The sequence below is a fragment of the Crinia signifera genome, chromosome 19, assembly GCF_055691185.1.
Source record: "Crinia signifera chromosome 19, ASM5569118v1, whole genome shotgun sequence".
Lineage (NCBI taxonomy): Eukaryota > Metazoa > Chordata > Amphibia > Anura > Myobatrachidae > Crinia > Crinia signifera.
Window position 1 is genome coordinate 134,092,428 of NC_139226.1, and position 23,358 is coordinate 134,115,785.

A 23,358-nucleotide genomic window follows, 5' to 3' on the forward strand; every position below is an offset into this window, starting at 1 on the left:
GGTATCCGCGCCCCCTCGCGGGGCTCGCTGCGCTCGCCACACTATTCTCAACTCCACGCCGACGTGGATTGTGGGGGTATGAAAAGGTCGGAGGACGCGTACCGCCGCCCCTCGCGGGCTCGCGACGCTCGCCACGCTTCGGGTTCGCGTGGATCGTGGGGTGTCGTTAACAATTGTGGGGGACATTTCACTGCTAAGGGTGCCTATTTGGGCTCTGTGGCCCATTTAACATTGTTTCCTATGGCAAAATGAATTGAAAAATCGCGTCCATTGAAAAATTTAACATTGATCCCTATGGGAAATCGCGGGCATCGCGTCGGTCGCGTTGCACCTGTTACTTTAGTGCATGCGATGTACGCGATGCCCGCGATGGGCGCCATGCTAGGTAAAGAGTACCCTTACAGCTCCAAGTCCACATGCTCACACGGCCAGATGCGCTAAGCTTCAAAAGTGATAAAATGGAGAGTGATAAACAGCCAGCCAATCAGCTCCTACCTGCCATGTCACAGACTGTGTTTGAAAAATGTCAGGTAGGAGCTGATTGGCTGGTTGTTTATCACTCTCTATTTTATCACTTTTGAAGCTTAGTGCATCTGGCCCACAGAGCGCTAACATTGTTTAACCAATAGATTTTGAATGAAGAGCCAGGAGCGATGGGTGAACATGTTTGCGGCAGCCATGATAAGTGCAGATGTCCCTACTCACCACAGGCTTCTATTTGCAACAAGGGCATGAACAGAAATACACTGTACATGCAGTGCGCAGGCTTACCATGGGATACAACTGAATAGACCGGGGCACTTAGGCCCTGATTCTGGTTCACTCACAAAAGCAAATTATCTACTGGACAAAAATATTTGCATTCCTTCCAACATTCCCCCTCTCCGGGAGGGACACAATGCTCTGTTCCTGCACTTCCCTGTTACTTATATCATACCTCCCAACATTCCCCCTCTCCGGGAGGGACACAATGATCTGTTCCTGGACTTCCCTGTTACTTATATCATACCGCCCAACATGACCCTCTCCGGGAGGGACACAATGCTCTGTTCCTGGACTTCCCTGTTACTTATATCATACCTCCCAACATAACCCTCTCCGGGAGGGACACAATGCTCTGCTCCTGGACTTCCCTGTTACTTATATCATACCTCCCAACATGACCCTCTCCAGGAGGGACACAATGCTCTGTTCCTGGACTTCCCTGTTACTTATATCATACCGCCCAACATGACCCTCTCCAGGAGGGACACAATGCTCTGTTCCTGGACTTCTCTGTAACTTATATCATACCTCCCAACATGACCCTCTCCAGGAGGGACACAATGCTCTGCTCCTGGACTTCTCTGTTACTTATATCATACCGCCCAACATGACCCTCTCCGGGAGGGACACAATGCTCTGTTCCTGCACTTCCCTGTTACTTATATCATACCGCCCAACATGACCCTCTCCAGGAGGGACACAATGCTCTGTTCCTGCACTTCCCTGTTACTTATATCATACCACCCAACATGACCCTCTCCGGGAGGGACACAATGCTCTGTTCCTGGACTTCCCTGTTACTTATATCATACCTCCCAACATGACCCTCTCCGGGAGGGACACAATGCTCTGTTCCTGGACTTCCCTGTTACTTATATCATACCTCCCAACATGACCCTCTCCAGGAGGGACACAATGCTCTGCTCCTGGACTTCTCTGTTACTTATATCATACCGCCCAACATGACCCTCTCCGGGAGGGACACAATGCTCTGCTCCTGGACTTCTCTGTTACTTATATCATACCGCCCAACATGACCCTCTCCGGGAGGGACACAATGCTCTGTTCCTGGACTTCCCTGTTACTTATATCATACCTCCCAACATGACCCTCTCCAGGAGGGACACAATGCTCTGCTCCTGGACTTCTCTGTTACTTATATCATACCGCCCAACATGACCCTCTCCGGGAGGGACACAATGCTCTGTTCCTGCACTTCCCTGTTACTTATATCATACCACCCAACATGACCCTCTCCGGGAGGGACACAATGCTCTGTTCCTGGACTTCCCTGTTACTTATATCATACCGCCCAACATTCCCCCTCTCCGAGAGGGACACAATGCTCTGTTCCTGCACTTCTCTGTTACTTATATCGGTACTCTTTACCTAGAACGGCGCCCACGATTGAAATCGCGGGCGTCGGGGGTAAAAATCGCGGGCATCGCGGGTAAATCGGGATGGCCGCGATGCCCGCGATGACCGCGATCACCGCGATTTTCCCATAGGGAACAATGTTAAAAAGCCTGATTGACCGCGATTTTACACTTAAATGCCTCAATGGACCCGATTTGGGCATAGAAATCAATGTAAAATGGGCCACACAGCCCAAATAGGGCCAATGAACCGTTAAATGTCCCCCAAAATTTTTAACGCCACCCCACGATCCACGCCAACCCGAAGCGTGGCGAGCGCAGCGAGCCCGCGAGGGGCGGCGGTACGCGTCCTCCGACCTTTTCATGCCCTACTATCCACTAGGGCGTGGTGCGAGAATAGAATAGTGTGGCGAGCGCAGCGAGCCACCGAGCCCGAAGCGTGGCGAGCGCACGCGGATACCTTCACAGGTAGACACGTCCCCTCGCGGGCTTCACAGGTGTCCGGGTCGCCACGGACACCTGTGAAGCCCGCGAGGGGACGCGGATAACTGTGAAGGTATCCGCGTCCCCTCGCGGGGCTCGCTGCGCTCGCCACGCTTCGGGCTCGGTGGCTCGCTGCGCTCGCCACACTATTCTATTCTCACACCACGCCGACGTGGATAGTAGGGCATGAAAAGGTCGGAGGACGCGTACCGCCGCCCCTCGCGGGCTCGCTGCGCTCGCCACGCTTCGGGTTGGCGTGGATCGTGGGGTGGCGTTAAAAATTTGGGGGGACATTTAAGGGTTAATGGGTTCTGTGGCCCATTTAACATTGATTCCTATGGCCAAATCGGGTGGATTGAGGCATTTAACAGTAAAATCGGGTCCATCGCGGCTTTTAACATTGATTCCTATGGGAAATCGGGAGCATCGCGTCGCGGGCATCGCGGATACATTTATGGCCGGCCGCGACGCGACCGACACGATTTCCATGTTTAACATTGGTTTCAATGGGAAATCGCGGGCATCGCGTCGGTCGCGTCGCGGCCATACATAAATGTACCCGCGATGCCCGCGACGGGCGCCGTACTTATATCATACCTCCCAACATGACCCTCTCCGGGAGGGACACAATGCTCTGTTCCTGGACTTCCCTGTTACTTATATCATACCTCCCAACATGACCCTCTCCGGGAGGGACACAATGCTCTGTTCCTGCACTTCCCTGTTACTTATATCATACCTCCCAACATGACCCGGCATTTTACCCCTGGACCCCCCCCCCCCCGCCGAGGGACACATCACGGGAGCTGGGGGGAATATGTGGGAGGATTGCCACCCTTTCCGGGGGGCCGGGAGGGGGACCCGATTTCCGGGACCCTCCCGGCCATTCCGGGAGGGTAGGCAACCCTGATTCACCTGCTCCTTACACAGCTGTCCCAGTGCTTACAAGCCTAGTGGTTATGACCAAAGCATTGTCTCCCAACTTAATACATTTAGCAAAAGCAGATAACCTGAAGATGGCATTAACCAACTGATCGAAGCTTTACCTTTTCAGAGCTGGATATACAGAGACCTACACCGCATACTGCTTATTTCCCGTATCAGCTGGGAGGCTCCCAAAAATTCAGTGCTGCTCCCAGTCCTTCCGGGAAAGGCAGTTTGGAATTTAACAAATTGCCCTGAACACTTTTACTAATAAAATAGTTGCCTTTTGAAATTGCCTGTCTCAGGCTGACCGACGTTCACAGCACGCGATCACATATGGACAGCCTGCATTTCTGTCAGGAAGTATACAACACTGCCAGGTGACACTTGATCAGTCACAAGTGCAGATGCAAACAACCAAAGGAGTATCAACAGAAGATTGAGTGCACCGTCCTTTACTCCCCTCTCCCCTCAGTGGCTTAATTCCAGGGGCCCGTCTGCACACTCCATCTGGGCCGTCTGCACACTCCATCTGGGCCGTCTGCACACTCCATATGGGCCCCCTCCTCCCTAGTCGGCAGCACTGGAGACTCTAGAGCAGTGGTTGTCAAACTTGTTGCCTGCAAAACATGCACCATGTGGGGTCCTAAGGACCGACTTTGAGAACCTGTGCACTAGAGGACCCCCTAGCGCTATCCCAGTCTACACTGCATATGCAAAACTTCTATAAATGGCCACTGCGCACTGTCCTTGTTATTTCTGCCACACTGCTGCTGACACGGGACTCTGTAAGTATTAAAAAATAGGTGTGGGCCCCCTGGACCCCGGGGGCCCATATGAACCATTCACACTGCACCCATTATAAATATGCCAGTGCTTATGGGTATGGGCAGGGGCGTAACTATAGCACCGCAGCCCCCGCCACCGCGGGGGGGCGCTGTGCATGTGGGGGCGCCGGGGTCTGCGGTGCTATAGTTACCCCCCCCCAATCCCCCGCAGACTTACGTATCTTGCTGGTCCCGGCGGCTCCGTTCTCCTGCTGAGGACCACAACAAAATGGCCGCCCCCATATAGCAAACAGTTCTCTGAAACTGTCTGCTGTACGGGGCAGCCATTTTGTGGTGGTCCTCAGCAGATGAACGGACGGAGCCGCCGGGACCAGCGCGATAGGTAAGACTGCGGGGGAGGGGGTTAGCATAGGCGACGGGGCGGCCGGGGGGGGTGCTCGACGGGGCGGCGGCGGGGGGTGGGTATGGGCGCCCCCCCCTAACGGCGGGGGGCGCCCAAAACGTAGCTACGCCACTGGGTATGGGTAAAAACCGGACCAGGACAAGACCCCGGACCGCCGGACCGGACATCAAAATCTGCAGGGCGGAGGTTGTAGCGTCCGATCTGGGGGGGAGGGGGGAGTGTCCTGTCTGGGGGGCTGTCTGTGACACCTGTCACCAGGGAGAGGAGGAGTGGGAGAATAAAGCTTCCTTGTATGGTCCGGGCATGTAGCAAAAACCGGACGGTCCGGACCACACGGGGAGGCTGTAATCTCCCCTTCCCCATGTCCCTGATGATAGCTATCACAGGGACCCCCCCGGACAAGACACCCCCGTACCGGACACCCCAAACTCCGGACTGCATATTTTGATGTCCGGTCCGGCGGCCCGGGGTTTAGTCCGGGTCCGGTTTTTACATTGTCCAATGCTTATTGCGTATCCTGGCAAGTCCCAGGTGTAAACTGCACATGTGCTGATCTCTGTGGAAAGGAGACATTTTCCTGGTGATTTCTATAGTGCGCATTTGCAGGAGGAGTGGACACAGGTGATGTTACTGTACGATATAAGTAGCAATATTTATCATGCTGCTTATATTTCAGCTACTCTGCAATTTCATTTAATATATAATTCATTTATAATAAAAACGTTACTTATTGCACATGACATGTCTTCAATAAACCTGGCAAAGGGAAATGACTGCAGCAGATTTCTCCCAGAGTTAATGGTTGAAGGATAAAATAACAACGTTTGTACCAGAAGTATCAGGCTCTGTATCCATGTACTTATAACGATGCATGCAGATCCGTTTTCAGACTTTCCTGCCCGGTTCCAGCACAGGATTTGCTGGGGGATGCTCTACACACCTGCAGGAAGTCAGGATGGCCGAGCGGTCTAAGGCGCTGCGTTCAGGTCGCAGTCTCCTCTGGAGGCGTGGGTTCGAATCCCACTTCTGACATTCTTTTTTTATTTTTTTTAAATCGTTTCATTCTGCAGTAATTATTGCTGATAACACATGACACGGTCACCTAACTAAACAACAACAACTATATATACATTGGCAGCACCTACTAATGTGTCAGGTCACTCTGTGATATAAATGTCTAGGAAATAATAGATTTCAATGGAGAATATTCTTGTTCTAAAAATGATGTTTAAAAACACAATAAATGAAATAAAAGCTGGAACATTTGTGTGTTGAATTAGTTACATATTGACAACAGGCATTTCATTGATATTAGTAAAAGAACTGCCGAAACCCGGGATCGAACCAGGGACCTTTAGATCTTCAGTCTAACGCTCTCCCAACTGAGCTATTTCGGCTCACCACGAGCACTCGGTCCCTATATTGCTAATTGAGCTGTACAGAAAATGGATTTTAGGTGCTAGGTTTTTTTTTTTAGATCAATGAATTAATTATTTTATTAGTTTTTTTTTTCTCAGTTATTTATTTATTCCGTAACTTTGGTTTTAAGATAATCTCTGTACAATTTAACCTCAGTACAGAAATATAATATCAATTATGTTTTAAGATAGCAAATAACCAAAGGTTAACGGTACTTATGTAGTAGTAGGGCGCCCACTAAGCTAATTGCATACTGGGCGATTCTGCGTAAGAAAATCGAATTGCATACGATTTTTTGCGTGCGATGCAATGCAATTTCCCTATGTAATTTATTCACTTTACTCTGGCCGCAGGTGCGATGCGATCGCATGCAATTTTATAGGGTGCGCTGCCATTGACTTTGCTATACATTTGTATGAGATGCAATGAGATTTAGGCACCCCCCCCCCCCAGTATCCACGCCACCCCGAAGCGTGGCGAGCGCAGCGGAACGCATCCTTCCGACCTTTTCATACCCCCACTATCCACGCCAGCGTGGAGTTGATTTTATAAAGTGTGGCCAGCGCAGCGAGCCCCGTGAGGGGACGCGGAATACATGTAAGGTAATCCGCGTCCGCTCACCACGCTTAGGGCAAGGTGGCTTGCTGCGCGCGCCACACTATATAAAATCAACTTCACGCTGACGTGGATAGTGGGGGTATGAAAAGGTTGGGAGGACGCGTTCCGCTGCGCTCGCCACGCTTTGGGGTGGCATGGATACTGAGAGGGGGGGGGGGGGGGAGGTTCCGAAATCTCATTGCATCTCATACAAATGTATAGTAAAGTCAATGGCATCGCACCCTATAAAATCGCATGCAATTGCAAGCGATTTTGCGGTGCGGCGCAGTGCAATCGCATTGCACCGCCCGCGGGTTGAAAGCAGTGAATAAATGACATAGGAAAATCACATCGCATCGCATGCGATCGAACCGCACGCAAAAAATCGAATGCGATACGATGTGATAATACATAAGTACCAGGTTAACATACAAAAAATGAATATATAACTGATTGCATTTACCAAATGCTTAACTAGATAATAAATACCTCATATTGTTTTATTTTTGTATTTATTGCTTTAGTCGCGTGTTTATTCACTTTATTTCTTTTTTTTTATGTAGTTACTTTTGCTTTAAAAAAAAAATGTGTACTTGTTTCCTAGCACGGCCACAATCGCATCCATCGTGTACCTTTAAGTTAAGGTACACGATCCCCGCGATGGACCCGATTTCCTTTGAAATCAGGTCCATTTTGCCGGCAAAGGAAAAATCGGGGGCATTGCGTCGGTCAGGACCATTAACATTGGCCCCGACGCGACCGATGCGATGCCCCCCATTTTGCCATAGGCTGCAATGTTAAAATATTTTTTAACATTGAAATCGGGAGCATCGCGTAGGTCTTGTGCCATTATAATGGCACAAGATGAGATGGACTTGATTAAGTCCATCTCACATAGTAAAAAATGTGAAATGGGCCAATATGACCCATTTCACATTATATATGGCCCCATCGTCACCCCACGATAGACACCAACCCGAAGCGTGGCGAGCGCAGCGAGCCCGAGAGGGGCGGCGGTGCGCGTCTTCCGACCTTTTCATTCCCCTACTATCCACGTCGGCGTGGAGTTGAGAATATATACTGTGGCAAACGCAGGGAGCCACCGAGCCCGAAGAGTGGCGAGGGGACGCGTATACCTATGAAGTTATACTCGTCCCCTCGCGGGGCTCGCTGCGCTCGCCACGCTTCGGGCTCGGTGGCTAGCTGCGCTCGCCACAGTATATATTCTCAACTCCACGCCGACGTGGATAGTAGGGGAATGAAAAGGTCGGAGGACGCGCACCGCCGCCCCTCGCGGGCTCGCTGCGCTCGCCACGCTTCGGGTTGGCGTCTATCGTGGGGTGGGGTTTACGTTGTAAAATTTGGGGGTCTAGGGAATTTTTTACATTGAATCCAATGTAAAATCGGGTCCCAGGGACCCTATTCACATTTGATTCAATTAAAAAATGGGGTCGGTCGCGTCGATCGCATCGCATGCGACCAAATCGCATGCGATGCGTTCGACGCAATTTTCCGACACGACCACCCCGATGGAAATCGGGGTGGCCGTGCTAGGAAACAAGTTCCAAAAAAAGTTATGTGAGCTAAGCAGTTTGGTAGCTGAAAGGTGAAGGAACAAAAAATGAATACATCAGTCTGTGCATCAACCAAATATATTCACATCTAGCAAATACAATTTCTATATTGATTATACATGATAAGGTTTAATGAGTCCAAAAATAAAGAGAACACCCCAGATGGGACTCGAACCCACAATCCCTGGCTTAGGAGGCCAGTGCCTTATCCATTAGGCCACTGGGGCTGCTGCTGTGATGTGTCTGTGCTGAGAGCTACTTCTGTTACTGCATGCAGTGGTATAGTTCAGTGCACCCGTCAGTAGTGCTGCCCCGTGTGCAGGAGGAAACACTGTGACTCATTCTACTGTTACTAAGCAGAAGCTCTCTGTATACTGTGGAGACATAGAACAGCACAGAGATATGACACATCAAAATCACATTTTACAGCAGCCTTTGTCTGGTAGCGTGGCCGAGCGGTCTAAGGCGCTGGATTTAGGCTCCAGTCTCTCTGGAGGCGTGGGTTCGAATCCCACCGCTGCCAAGTATTTTGTTGCTAGATTTTCACATAATTAGGTTTCCTCTTTACTTCATTGCACTAGGTGGCAGTGTGGTGCAGTCACTCGTGTGTTACGTGGGCTGGCAGCTGGACGTCTCAGGAAGCAAAATGGTACTAAAATAGGGATTTAAGTTTATGTCCATCCCAACTTTTATAGCTATCATGTTTGTCATTTTTTTTTCATATAAATTTTAGTTACCATATTACCTCTGTGGTGTTTGCAGTGGTGCTAGTCACATTGTTATGTCTTGCTTATAACATTGTATTACTTTACTATGGTTAGTAGTGTTAAAGACATATCTGTCCAATATGACTTTTTTATTTTATTTTGTTTTTTTTTAATGGAACTTATTTTTAACAGAACATTGTGGTCTTCCCTATCTCCAGCCTCATAGGCTGCTTTCAGATTGCAAAATGAAGGTCCGCACCGGGACTTTGACACAGGTCAGTCCAGGCGCGATCCTTCATTTTGGGAAGTTCACGTCCCCACAGCGAACCGGCAATAATTGCGGTTCGCTGACATCATCCGGGGACGCGGCATGGAGTTGGCGCGTCATAGGGGGGCGGGGGAGGAGGCAGCGCGTAGAGCTGGCGCTGCTTCAAGCGCTGCCTCCTCCATAGTGTGAAGGGAAACGGGTCGGTCGACCCTTTTAACCCGTTCACACCACCAAGCAACATGGCAACGAACTGGTAAGGACTCTGCTTTTTTACCGGTTGGTTTTGCCGTCTTGTCACCTGTTTTTGGGACATGGTAACCCCTTTCTCATAGCACTAATACCTGGGTCAAAACGGCTTGTAACCTGTAATTGGTTGCGATGTGAAATGGGTAATAGACAAATGCATTAAATTTTGTCTACAGCTGCCAGAATAACCAGTGCAACCATATACCTTCTTAGCAGTACCTCTTGTACCCGTCCTCCACGACCCAACTGTCGACAAGAGGTCTGTAGGACCAAATGACGCAAAGTGCATCATTGTAGTCCCATCCCCCGCTTTGCAATGCCTGAAATACCTTCATTGCACAGCGGGGGGGGGGGGGGCGTGGCTACAAGGACACAATCATGCTGGCCATGCTCCCAAATGCAGAGGGCAGCCCAAAGGTAGGAAACCGTGGACTAAAGGGCTATTTCAGATGCTCCAGCTCCTGCCGGGCGGCGAAACCCTGCCAAATGCCGTGCCGCACACAGTACTTTTAAATGGACACGATTGTGTCCATTCACACGGGACGGCCACGGCCCGTTGCAGCCAGATCCCACCACTGGAAGGGACGGCTGCCGGGCTGTGGCCATACCCACCATTGAAAACTTCTGAGTGCGGCACGGCTCCTTGGCCGTGTGTGGTTTCGCCGCCTGGCAGAAGCCGGAGCGTGTGAAATAGCCCAAAGCCTCCCTGTTGTAAGGTCCGGGGATGTAATAAAAACCGTCACATTCTGGACCACACTAGTAGGCTGTAATCTCCCCTTCCCCATGCTATCACAGGCAACTCCCCGGACTGAGGCACTGCCGTACTGGAAACTACAAGTCCAGAATACAGTTTGATGGTCTGGTCCGGCATTCTGGTTCCGGTTTTCACTTAGTCCCTATTCCTGGTAATAACATGCTAGATGTATACTATTGCCCGTGGTAACATTGTTTCATTGAAGTGTATTTCTGAGCTTTCTGTTAATGCAAGAACAGCAGCTCCCGTCTACATTAATGAACATACAAATATGTGGAAATTTAACGGTAAATTTTGAAAAGCGAAAAATCAAAAAGTCTTGCGAGTAAATTGTGCAAGGGGATAAAAGAAAGATAAAAGACAATCTGCCTTGACCATCAACAGATTTCTTTGGAATATTTAAGATCAGCATAGCACTTGGGTCAAATTCAAATCTTTTTGCACCGGCAGACACTAGAGGGCTCCCAACTTAGCGATTGAAATGTAACTCCCGCCACCCCCCGGGCAGTGGGGGTCAGTGCGGCAGCAGAATAAAAAAAAAAATGAAAACACTGGGTGGCCCTCTGATTCAGAGAGAGTTAAAAGGGCCGCCCAGTTTTTTTAAATTGTGCTGCCATCGCTGACCCCCGCTGCCCACTAGCGCCGCTCCTTCACATGGTTACGCTACTCCGATGGACTTCGCCAGCGCTCCCACCGAAGCCACCGAAAGCGCTCCCTCTGCCCTCCCCACCCACCGATTGCATTCGAACGATCTCATGCGGTTAAATACCACATGCAATTTCTTGTGCAATTCAATAAATATTATGTGCAGCCCATAATACCTATTGATAATAAAATATGCTACAAATCAGATTCACATATCTAATACACCTTTCCCACTACAGCTCTTAAACTGTATTTTTTTAGCCCTTTTAAATGGGTTGAGCTGCAGTGGGAAAGGGTCTTAAACGGTATCCCACACTGGTCTCCCCCCCTCCCCTGGTACCTTGCAGCTGGTACCCCCTCCCCTGGTACCTTGCAGCTGGTACCCCCCTCCCCCCCTCCCCTAGTACCTTGCAGCTGGTACCAGGTCCCCCCTCCCCTGGTACCTGGAACCCGCACTCCCCCCTCCCCTGCTACCTGTCAGCAATCCTAGGGATCTGGGCAGTGCAGTCTGTGCTCAGGAGGAGCGAGCAGGTACATTAAGAGAGTGTGATTTAATCGGGGGGGTTCCTGCTGCAAATGGGAACTAGCGCATATGTAATCAGAGGCTCATTCAGACATATTCCTAGTGACCCGTGCACGCCCGCTGCCTACACTGCTGCAAGGTACCAGGGGAGGGTGGGAGTGTTACTAGGTGCTTCCTACTGCATGGTATGTTACTGGTTAATTACCGTGTACCTTTCACAACGGGTGCAATGTGAAAGGTACAAAAACGGTAATTAACCAGTAATATACCGTTTACAACATGCAGTGTGAATGGTGTTAAACTTGCTCTGACCCGGTTAAAGAAACGTTTAAAAAAAAAAAAACGGGTCAGAGCAGGTTTGGCAGAGGGAAAGCAGCATAAGCCTCATTTTCAAGACAGGAAGTTCCAATTCTGTTTTTCTTGGACTGTGTGATATATTTTAAGTTTTATGTGAACCAGATCATGTGGTTATGCTTCTGAAACTTTAGTGGATATGTGAATTATGTGAATTATTCTACCTAATTATACGTTTTTTTTTATTTTTGTGTGCACTCATATTATGTATTTGATTTAATATATTTGGTACTTGTTTCCTAGAATGGCCACACCGATTTTGATCGGAAAAATCGCGTCGATCGCATCGCATGCGACCAAATCGCATGCGATGCGACCGACGCGATGGACCCGATTTTTACATTGATTCAAATGTGAATAGGGTCCCTGGGACCCTATTTTACATTGGATTCAATGTAAAATTGTCCCCAGACCCCAATTTTAACCCCCCTGATGGCTCAAATGCCCCCATTGTGAACTGCACCCCACGATTGACGCCAACCCGAAGCGTGGCGAGCGCAGCGAGCCCGCGCGGGGCGGCGGTACGTGTCCTCCGACCTTTTCATACCCCTACTATCCACGTCGGCGGGGAGTTGAGAATATAAAGTGTGGCGAGCGCAGCGAGCCACCGAGCCCGAAGCGTGGCGAGCGCAGCGAGCCCCGCGAGGGGACGCGCATAACTTCACAGGTATACGCGTCCCCTCGCGGGGCTCGCTACGCTCGCCACGCTTCGGGCTTGGTGGCTTGCTGCACTCGCCACACTTTATATTCTCAACTCCATGCCGACGTGGATAGTAGGGGTATGAAAAGGTCGGAGGACGCGTACCGCTATGTTTGCCACGCTTCGGGTTGGCGTTAATCATGGAGTGCAGTTCACAATGCGGGGGCATTAATTAATAGCCATGACGGGGGCATATACAATGAGAAATGGCCCATATTGGGCCATTTCCCATTGTTTGCTATGTAAAATGTTGTTAATCGCGTCCATCGCATCTTGTGCCATTATAATGGCACAAGACCGACGCAATCAACGCGATTGCAATGTTAAAAATATTTTAACATTGAACCCTATGGCAAAATCGCGTTGATCGCGTCGCGTGTCATGTTAGTGCATCCGTCTGTAATACAAATTATTTATTAAAGTCAGGAGCTTTCAGGACAGGCTCAGTACACAAAACTCATCTTAAATCCTGCCAAGCAGTTTACTCTGGTCTAGACCACTTTATCTAATCTGGACTGTTTTTTAAGAAATTCAGTTAGTGGAGCCGTTGTGACTTAAGGTGCCCATACACTGCTGCGATGTCTCACAGCAGTGTTTGGACACCCGATACCCTGCAAGCTCGCATGCGTCCCAGCTTCCCGCCTGCCGTCCCAGATTAGGTGGTCGGACGGGACCGCGCATCGGACCCGACTGCATGTCAGGGAGAGGCGATTTGGTCCGATTTAATGGGCCGATTGGTGGCAATTGGCTGAAATCGGACCAAATCGCCTCAGTGTATGGGCACCTTTACATTTAGATTTAGACCAGATGTGGACTGCTTCTACTTTTCTAGGCTGATGTTTAACTTGTCCTCTCCCACAATGTACCCCAAATGCTTTGTTTCCAAATTCCCTGTGGGGCCGCAGCAACTTATTCATAGCTCACTGGACGGTTGCTGTGGCACCATGTAAACCAAATGGCAGCACTTTGTACTGAAATAAGCCCTCTGGGGTAGTGAAGGCTGTTTTTGCTTTATCAGCTTCTGTCACAGGAATCTGCCAATATATTTTTGTTAAATCAAGAGTGGTAAGATACTGACTCTTGGCTAAATATTCTACTAACTCATGAACCCAATGCATAGGGTACGAATCAAAGCGTGAGACTTGATTTAGGTTATGGAAGTCATTACTTAAAGCACCCGGAGGTTTAGGTACTGAAAACTCACCTATTCATCAAAGCGTACCCTTCCGCTGCATAAACTAGTCCTGAGGCTGTTTCTCCGACCCCCTGCCTGCTTACATCCTGCTATCAAGCCACGCCCACTTGCTTGCACCTCATGTGATCTGTCTGTCTCCCCTTCCTACTAGATTGTAAGCTCCTCAGCGCAGGGCCCTCTTCCCTCCTGTTGTCAAAGCCCACTTCTCTTCACATGTCACTCACAGCTCTCCTTTACTCCAACACTCAGTGACCATCTTCGTCTGCATACTCATCTCCATCATTGGCCACAAGCCTCTAGTTGTACATTGAGCTAGTCCTCACTACTTATATTTAAGCTGTAATGTGTATTGAACTGTGTCGCTCTTTATTTGTACTTTAGTTTTGTTATTTATTCAATGTAATACTGTTTTGTCTCCCTGTACTGTTCCTTTGTACGGCGCTGGGAGACACTTGTGGGGCCTTATAAATAAATTATAATAATAAAAATAATAATAATTATACTAAAATAACAAGATCATTCCACTCACTCATTTACTCCTTTGTAACCACCAAGCGTAGCATCTATTCAACCTCTTGCTTTACCGCTGCCCATTTTGCCTTCGGTAAGCGATATGGTCTTTGTTTAATGGTGCAGTCACACCATCATGTTGGATGATCTGTATTTTTTCCGGAATGGCAGAAAACACGTCTTGGTAGTGCTTCTTCAAAAAGTTCACCACTTCCTGTTTCTGTCTAGGACAAAGTGTGACTTCAATGGGTTCCTGGCATTCTGAATCCTTTTTAGCTACCAAAGAGGGCAGACTGGCACTTTCATTCCAAGGTTTTAGCAAGTTTACATGGTAGATTTGGACTTCCCACCTTCTACCCTTCTGCTGATCCTTGTAATTGACCGGTCCCACTTCCTCTATGATCTCATAAGGGCCCCGCTATTGAGCATACATCTTACTTTCTGTAGTGGGCACCAGCACCTAGTCAGTTTAAAGGACCGGTTGACTGCAGTGATGTCATAATTCTGCTTCTGACACTGCTGAGCCCTTTCCATATGTCCGTTCAGGAGTGGCACAATCTGCCTTAGACGGCCATACAATTGGAACACAAACTGACCGATGTTAGGTTCCTGATAAGGTTGTTCTTCTCACCCCTCTTTCAATAGATCCAAAATCCCTCTGGGGTGTCTTCCATACAGGAGCTCAAAGAGACTAAGGGCAAGATGTACTAAGCCTTGAAAAGTGATAAAATGGGAGTGATAATCCACCAACCAATCAGCTTCTACCTATCATTTTTCAAATGCAGCCTATGACGTGGCAGTTAGGAGCCGATTGGCTGGCAGTTTATCACTCTCCATGTTATCCATTTTAAAGCTTAGCACATCTGGCCCTAAACCCAGTAGAGGATAGGTACCTCTCTGACTGCAAACATTAATAAGGTAATAGTAAATCCCAGTCTCATTTTTCTTGAAACACTCCCCTCTTTATAATTTGTGTAAGGGTCTGTTTAAACCTTTCTACAAGGCCATCAGTTTGCGGGTGGTAGACTGAGGTGGTAATCCTTTAACAACCGGATCTTTCATAAGCTTGGAAGCAAACAGGGTACTGTCACAATATTCAGTATTTTAGTGTTACTTGCTTGTAAAAATCCTGCTGGTTCTGCTCTGCCTTCCTCTGCCCCATGCTGCTGACCAGTTCTGTGTTAGTGTGAACACTGCAGGCTGATTGCAGCACCTGGGTGGGACCTTGCACAGTCTCCTTGATTAGCAACCTGTGAGGTAATAGCCCAGTGTCTGACAGCTGAGCTCATTAGCCCCTTATAAAAGGCACATCCTGGCAGGTATTCCCTGCCAGAGTATAGGCTCACAACCTGCTCCAGCGGTCCTTGTGCTTCATTCTCCAGACTCCCAGTGACTGACCTTGGCTTTCCCGTGACAACTCTCTTGCTTAATCCTTCTGTACTGCTGCCAGTGTTTACCTGTTTATGACCTGGCTTCACCTCGACCCTTCTCGTCCCTGCTCCCTGTGTACTACATCTGTGACATCCTGTATATGACCTCAGCTTGTTCTGTGACCATTCTCCTGCCTGCTCCCTGAGTATTGCTTCCTGTGAACTCCCAGTGTATGACCCGGCTAGTCTGACCGTGAGCATTCCAGAGTTTACCCTGCCTTACTCCCAGTGTTTACCAGCACCATGTGGGAAACCTGACCAGGGGACCGTGACCGGCGTACCATGTGCAGCGAAGCCCAAATCCTGCTTGGAGTGGTCACTGAGGAAAAACCACCGGTACGGTTAGACTCCACACCCCTGAGTCAGGCCAAGCCAATTCCTGGTCTGGTATTCACCATTCCGAGTTTAAAACCGTGACAGGTACCTTAGTCCATTAAGACCTCCTTTGGCATTCCCAAGCGGGTATACATGGTTAGTAGCTCTCTGGTAATAGTACCATATAGTATTTCATATTATGCTGGGGTATAGACTTTTGGTACCTGGTGGCATAATCAACTACCACTAGTGTATGTGCAGCTTTCAATACCAACTGCACAAGCTTTCCGGTAACTAACAGCTGATCTACTATTTTCCCCTGTAAAGTAGTAGCACGATATAGCAGATCATTCTTAAACACAAAATATGGCACACCCTCTGATGGTGAACCAGCAATCACCCTACCATTAGTCTCAAAGGCGTCTATCAAATTGCTGTCATTGCATTGGTCTGGCCCAAAGTCCTGTAATGATATCCTCTCACCAACAGGGTTCCATTGGGCCTCTTACTTGGTCTCCTGGGGTTGTTCGATATATTCGGTAGCTCTCCTGGATGCCGCGCCTTGGTAGTCTCTGGTCTCCAGGCTCAGAGTTGCCTCGGCGGCTGACTATCTGCCGGCCATGCCAGGTAACAAGCTCATGCCCAGGCACGGCCCAGGATTAATGGATGAGGTGGTCTGAAGGTCACCACAGCTATCAACTTTAATGGTCTGCCCTGTATTGTCAGGGGTAAGTACACCAGTGGGCCCTCCATAACATCGCCATGGATACACAACACCGTGACAGGAGGCTGGACCTTGTCAGCTCCTGGAGGAACCACATTGGCAGCCAACTGCACCAGCACCCAGAACAGACTCCATCTGGGACACCCCTGCGGCAGCCATGCTGACCATCGGCCAAGCTGCTTTGCCCACAGTGTAATCCACTGGCTCTCCATGTTCATGGCAATCCCACCATACATAACCAGGTTCGCCGCATTCAAAGCACATGGGAGGCAGAGCCTTTGGTATCCTGACCTGGCTTTATTCAGCTTTACCACCATCAGGTGCTGCTCAATCACCACTGCCAGTTCGTCAAATGTCTGGGGTCGGCCTGAAGGGACCATTGCTGCACCGAAGCACCTGCATAGCCTAGTCCAGTGTGACTATCTCCACAATCCTCACTGCAGAGTTTTTATCTGGCTGCAACTAGCCCCTTGCTAGTCGGGCTAGTTTGGCCAGCTGAATCCTGGGAGGCTCAGAGCCCTCCAGTCATCAGTCATGGAATTCTTGGGCTTTTCTGGTCCCCATCAGTCCAATCCTGTCAAGTATAGTGCTGTCCCTGCTGTGGGCATAGGGCATCGCCACCTGCAGCTGTCGAAGTTGATAGCAGCAGGGGGCAGAATAGTCAGTGTGCAATACTAAAATTAGTAGCTGCGATAAGCCACCTCCCCCATAGCACTGCCGATATAGTACCCGCATCGTGGGTGTCATAGCTCAAGGGAAGCACTATTCCCTGCCATAACGCATGGGGATAGTGCATATATTCCCCTACCGCCGGATAGTAAATCTACACCACAGTCTTGGTTTATATTTCTTCTACGATCCCCTTGACAGCCAAGACACTGGTATATCCCCCTCCTCCTAGTTTAGACAGGACTTTTTTCAGGGACCACCCACCTTGGGTATAATGCTCCTCCCTCACCCCTCTGTCCTTATACTCCTGTCTCCATCTAGTAAGGACAATGTAGGTTTTTGTTTTATTTTAAACATGGTTACCTCTATTCCAGCAGGAGCTGGCTGGGGTGGCTCCCCATGGGAGAGGAAGAGGGTAGAGGAGTGTGGCCTTTAAGATTCCTTCCTCTTACACTAAAATTGCTTATGTGCCTGCGCACCCTCTGCCTGCGCACTGCTCTGTGGCGGCCGCTGCTTGTAGTGGTAAGCGACAGGCTCTGGTGGGCGGAAGTGTGCAGTGTCTTCACTTCCGCCCGGAATCCCCTGGAAACATGGTTGAGAACATTAGTTCCGCTCATCCATCCTGATGAATGACCTACCAGACATGTGGGGGTTAATCCAGGGTTTAAAAGGCGCTATTGAGGCTGCATGCTGCTGTGTGTTATTCTGCAGCTGATATTCAGACAGGATTGATGCACCTAGTTAGGCTATTTCTCTTCTTTAGTGTGCCTTCTTCACCTGTGCAAAAGAAGAGGACAAAATATTTGCTAATGTGTGTGATGAGTGAAGCTTCAAATGTGTGAAGAGTGTGAAGCTTCTCAGTACAAATCCACAGAGAAGACTGATCGATCCGATATGCTCCTACAACTGATGGACTGAATGATACAGTCTTATGTTTCAAAAGAGGAATTTCTGCAGTTACAGAATACTGTACAAAATGTTCCATGGATCAAGAAGAACTTAGCTATGAGGGTGAAGGATGCTCAGAAGAAATTGAGTTCGTTAAGGACCCCTCTGGTGAAGAATCAGGGGAAGTGGAAGAAGACACAAGATCCTTAAATCTTGACTTGGTGGAAAGTTTGCTTAAAAACCTCTTTTAGTCTATGAATTACAAGGAGGTACCCTGTACCTCAGAGGATCTGTAATTTGAAGACGGGTCCCGGGAAGGAAGAACATTTCCAGTGCATAAAGTGGCTCGAGAAGTGATTTCTAAAGAGTGGACCAATATTGACAAAAGATTAGGAGGCTGGACCAGATTCAATAGGATGTATCCTTTGAAGGATGATGAGTTCCTTAATTTGTGTCTGGTTCCGAAGATCGATGCCACGGTTGCAGAGCTCACGTCTAGAACCACAATACTGTTGGAAGATGGGGTGGCCTTAAAAGATGCAATGGACAGAAAGACAGAAAATTATCTCCGTAAGCTGCATTTGGCCTCAGCTATGTCTCTTAAGTCAAGCATCCAGAGCTCTAAGACTCTTGGGATCTAACCTGCATACAGATATTGAGGACAGAATTTATAATCAATACCTTATCAATAGTTTATAGATAATGCAAAAATCTATTGAATATTTGTGTGAGCTGTCTCTAGATACGGTGTCCTTTTCGGCTAAAGCAGCAGGGATTACAGATGGAAGACCACTTCAGCTTAAACCCTGGAATGCAGATGCTAGTTCCAAAAATAAGCTTGAGATTCTATTTGAGTGTAATTTCCTGTTCGGGTCTAAATTAGACTCGATGATTCAAAGAACTTCAGGCGGAAAGTCTGTCCGCTTGCTGCAAGATAGAAGAGCTTCCCTATATGACTGCTTAGATGAGGTAGGTATGGTCGTCCTTATTTCAGGAGAGTAAATGCTAATATGACCCCTCAATCCTTTCAGAAGCCACTTAGAAGGGGCTCAAGATTCTGACTATGGCCAACCAGGGAAGATGGGTGCTGGACTACAATTTGCAAGCATTTGGAAAGAAACGATCAGTGACAGATGGGTAATCAACATTATAGAGAGAGGCTACAAAATTGAATTCCTGAAGCGTCCTTTGTGGGACAGATTTGTGGAGCCTCGTATACCAAAGAAAATGTTAGAGAGACACGCCCTTTTTCTGAAGGTACAACCGCTACTGGACATAAATGCAGTAGAATTTGTTCCAAAGTATCAGCACGGAGAAGGGTTTTATTCAAACCTATTTCCCGTGGAGAAGAGTACTGGGGGTTTCAGAACCATCCTGGACCTAAGAGATTTGAATGCAAAGTGTCGAAGTTCCTGATGGAAGCAATAAATTCAGTGGCGTAACAATAGCCCCGCAGACCCCGAAGTTGCGGGGAGGCGCTGCTTAAGTGTGGGTGCCGGGGGTCTGCAGGGATATCATGCGCTAACCTGCTGCGGGGGCCTCTCTGTTCGCCACCACCGCTGCCGGGACCCGCAGATCTATTTATCTCTTGTCTGCGGTCCCGAGCGGCTCTCCTGACTCCTGACCGCTTGTTAATGAAAATGACCCTCAAAAAATGGCCGCCCCCTTACAGCAGACACTTTTTGAGGATGCTAGATGAGGCATCAGGAAATGTTAGGAATGTCAGATTTAACCCTAATATAATTTGAAGACCCTAACACCTAATGCATTAAATGGGGACTTCAAAGTGAAATGGTTCCTATAAAAGATCCACACTTCATTCAGTTAAATATTCATTTAAAATAGGTGTAGATCAAAGAATTATCCATCCCACGCTAGGTTTCCAGCTTACTCCAACCAATAAAATGGCCATGCGGGTCACGGAATTAGCCTCACAAAGCTTTAACTCACAAACCAAAATGGCCGTGCGTGTCACGGCGCAAGTTATACGATCTTCCGGCAGTGATAAAATAATATTATGAGGAGAGACAAGATGGCCGTGCGGGTCACGGTGCATTCCACATACAACTTCCGGTAATACGAATACCGGAAGTCAGGCGGATTAGAAAAGATGTCAGCAGAGGCTAGGCTGACTCCCGGATTCTGCATTTCCCATAAAGATAATATAAAATAGGTTGGAGTGTTTACAATATATACAGGGGACCGTGCTGTATGCCCGTAAAATGACTTCCGGTCTAGACTTCCGGGGAGTTAATTGGAATGTTTGTTTTTAATATGATCATTTGCACATATTATTATGTTTTATATTATATGAATGTGAAACATGAAATATACAATGCACCCTTGATGTATAATGAAAATGTTAAAGCGATCAAAAGATAAAGGTTCACCACGCCCACACATCATGTGGGATGGGAGGAGGTTCCCCAGGGTATTTAAACCAGATAGAGGGCAGCATGCAACACCACCTTGAAAAATACCTTATGGTCGAAACGCGTTGGCGCGGTGTTGCCATTTAACATATATATCCAGATTATGTCCTTTACTAGTGACCATCGAAACTGGTGAGCATTCCCGGGGTATATATTTTTTTATTATTTGGAAAAAAAAAAGTAAAAAAAAAAAGAAAAAATTGTTTTACAATAAAGAGATTTTTTAATGGAAAACAACTGGAAGTACGTCCATGATTAAAGATACCCTGATGTAAAGATCCCCACGCATATGAATGTAAGCATACAAGTAAGAGAACCTGCTTAAAAGATACCTTGATGTGTTTTGTAGCCACTTGTTATATGTAAGCACACATGTACGACAATCTTTTTGGTGTTTGGGGGCGGGCATTTTGTGGTGGTCCTCAGCAGAAGAACGGAGCCGCCGGGACCAGCGCGAAAGGTAATGTTGCGGGGGATTGGGGGGGTTTGCATGGGCGGCGGGGGGGGCGCCCAAAACGTAGCTACGCCGCTGTGACCAGCCACGGTGCTCATGTTTCGGCCGGGGGACCTTATGTAAAAAGTCTCCCCCGGCTGTGGCGTGACACCAGGTATAGCAGAGAAATCCTGGAACACTCGACGATTGATACAGGAAATCAGAAATTAAGATCATATAACTGCATAGAACCCAGGAGGTGGAGCTCTACCACCAAGAGAAGGTAACTGCTACCACCAAGTCATTGCTACCACCAAGAGAAGGTCACTGCTACCACCAAGTCACTGCTACCACCAAGAGAAGGTTACTGCTACCACCAAGTCACTGCTACCACCAAAAGAAGGTAACTGCTACCACCAAGTCACTGCTACCACCAAGAGAATGTAACTGCTACCACCAAGTCACTGTTACCACCAAGAGAATGTAACTGCTACCACCAAGTCACTGCTACCACCAAGAGAAGGTAACTGCTACCACCAAGTCACTGCTACCACCAAGAGAAGGTAACTGCTACCACCAAGTCACTGCTACCACCAAGATTAGGTAACTGCTAACACCAAGTCACTGCTACCACCAAGAGAAGGTAACTACTACCACCAAGTCACTGCTACCACCAAGAGAAGGTAACTGCTACCACCAAGTCACTGCTACTACCAAGAAAAGGTAACTGCTACCACCAAGTCACTGCTACTACCAAGAGAAGGTAACTGCTATCACCAAGTCCCTGCTACCACCAAGAGAAGGTAACTGCTAACACCAAGTCACTGCTACCACCAAGAGAAGGTAACTGCTACCACCAAGTCACTGCTACCACCAAGAGAAGGTAACTGCTACCACCAAGTCACTGCTACCACCAAGAGAAGGTAACTGCTACCACCAAGTCACTGCTACCACCAAGACACTGCTACCACAAAGTGAAGGTAACTGCTACCACCAAGTCACTGCTACCACCAAAAGAAGGTTACTGCTACCACCAAGTCACTGCTACCACCAAAAGAAGGTAACTGCTACCACCAAGTCACTGCTACCACCAAGAGAATGTAACTGCTACCACCAAGTCACTGTTACCACCAAGAGAATGTAACTGCTACCACCAAGTCACTGCTACCACCAAGAGAAGGTAACTGCTACCACCAAGTCACTGCTACCACCAAGAGAAGGTAACTGCTACCACCAAGTCACTGCTACCACCAAGATTAGGTAACTGCTAACACCAAGTCACTGCTACCACCAAGAGAAGGTAACTACTACCACCAAGTCACTGCTACCACCAAGAGAAGGTAACTGCTACCACCAAGTCACTGCTACTACCAAGAAAAGGTAACTGCTACCACCAAGTCACTGCTACTACCAAGAGAAGGTAACTGCTATCACCAAGTCCCTGCTACCACCAAGAGAAGGTAACTGCTACCACCAAGTCACTGCTACCACCAAGACACTGCTACCACAAAGTGAAGGTAACTGCTACCACCAAGTCACTGCTACCACCAAGAGAAGGTAACTGCTACCACCAAGTCACTGCTACGACCAAGAGAAGGTAACTGCCACCACCAAGTCACTGCTACCACCAAGAGAAGGTCACTGCTACCACCAAGTCACTGCTACCACCAAGTCACTGCTACCACCAAGAGAAGGTAACTGCTATCACCAAGTCACTGCTACCACCAAGAGAAGGTAACTGCTACCACCAAGTCACTGCTACCACCAAGAGAAGGTAACTGCTACCACCAAGTCACTGCTACCACCAAGTGAAGGTAACTGCTACCACCAAGTCACTGCTACCACCAAGAAAAGGTAACTGCTACCACCAAGTCACTGCTACGACCAAGAGAAGGTAACTGCCACCACCAAGTCACTGCTACCACCAAGAGAAGGTCACTGCTACCACCAAGTCACTGCTACCACCAAGTCACTGCTACCACCATGAGAAGGTAACTGCTACCACCAAGTCACTGCTACCACCAAGAGAAGGTAAGTCACCAAGGGTCACCAGAACGAAATGTCTATTTCGTTCCTAACCTGTGGACATTACATCACTGTTTACATGATGAATGTTGATGAAGGTGATGATCGATGACATGACTAATGTAAACATTCAGAAGAGACATTTTGTACCCAACCTTCTTGAAATATTCCCCGAAAACTGTTATAGTGATAGAGGTATTACAAATACATA

General features: G+C 48.4%; 4 non-coding genes across 4 annotated transcripts; 2 read left to right on the top strand and 2 right to left on the bottom strand.

Moving 5' to 3' along the window:
* Nucleotides 1-5,688: 5,688 nt before the first annotated feature.
* TRNAL-CAG (transfer RNA leucine (anticodon CAG)) lies at nucleotides 5,689-5,771 on the top strand. Its single transcript has one exon. It is a non-coding gene; the product is annotated as a tRNA-Leu (tRNA).
* A 292-nt stretch (nucleotides 5,772-6,063) lies between these two features.
* Nucleotides 6,064-6,136, bottom strand: TRNAF-GAA (transfer RNA phenylalanine (anticodon GAA)). Its single transcript has one exon. It is a non-coding gene; the product is annotated as a tRNA-Phe (tRNA).
* A 2,347-nt stretch (nucleotides 6,137-8,483) lies between these two features.
* Nucleotides 8,484-8,556, bottom strand: TRNAR-CCU (transfer RNA arginine (anticodon CCU)). Its single transcript has one exon. It is a non-coding gene; the product is annotated as a tRNA-Arg (tRNA).
* A 214-nt stretch (nucleotides 8,557-8,770) lies between these two features.
* TRNAL-UAG (transfer RNA leucine (anticodon UAG)) lies at nucleotides 8,771-8,852 on the top strand. The gene has a single exon. It is a non-coding gene; the product is annotated as a tRNA-Leu (tRNA).
* The last annotated feature ends 14,506 nt before the right edge of the window (nucleotides 8,853-23,358 follow it).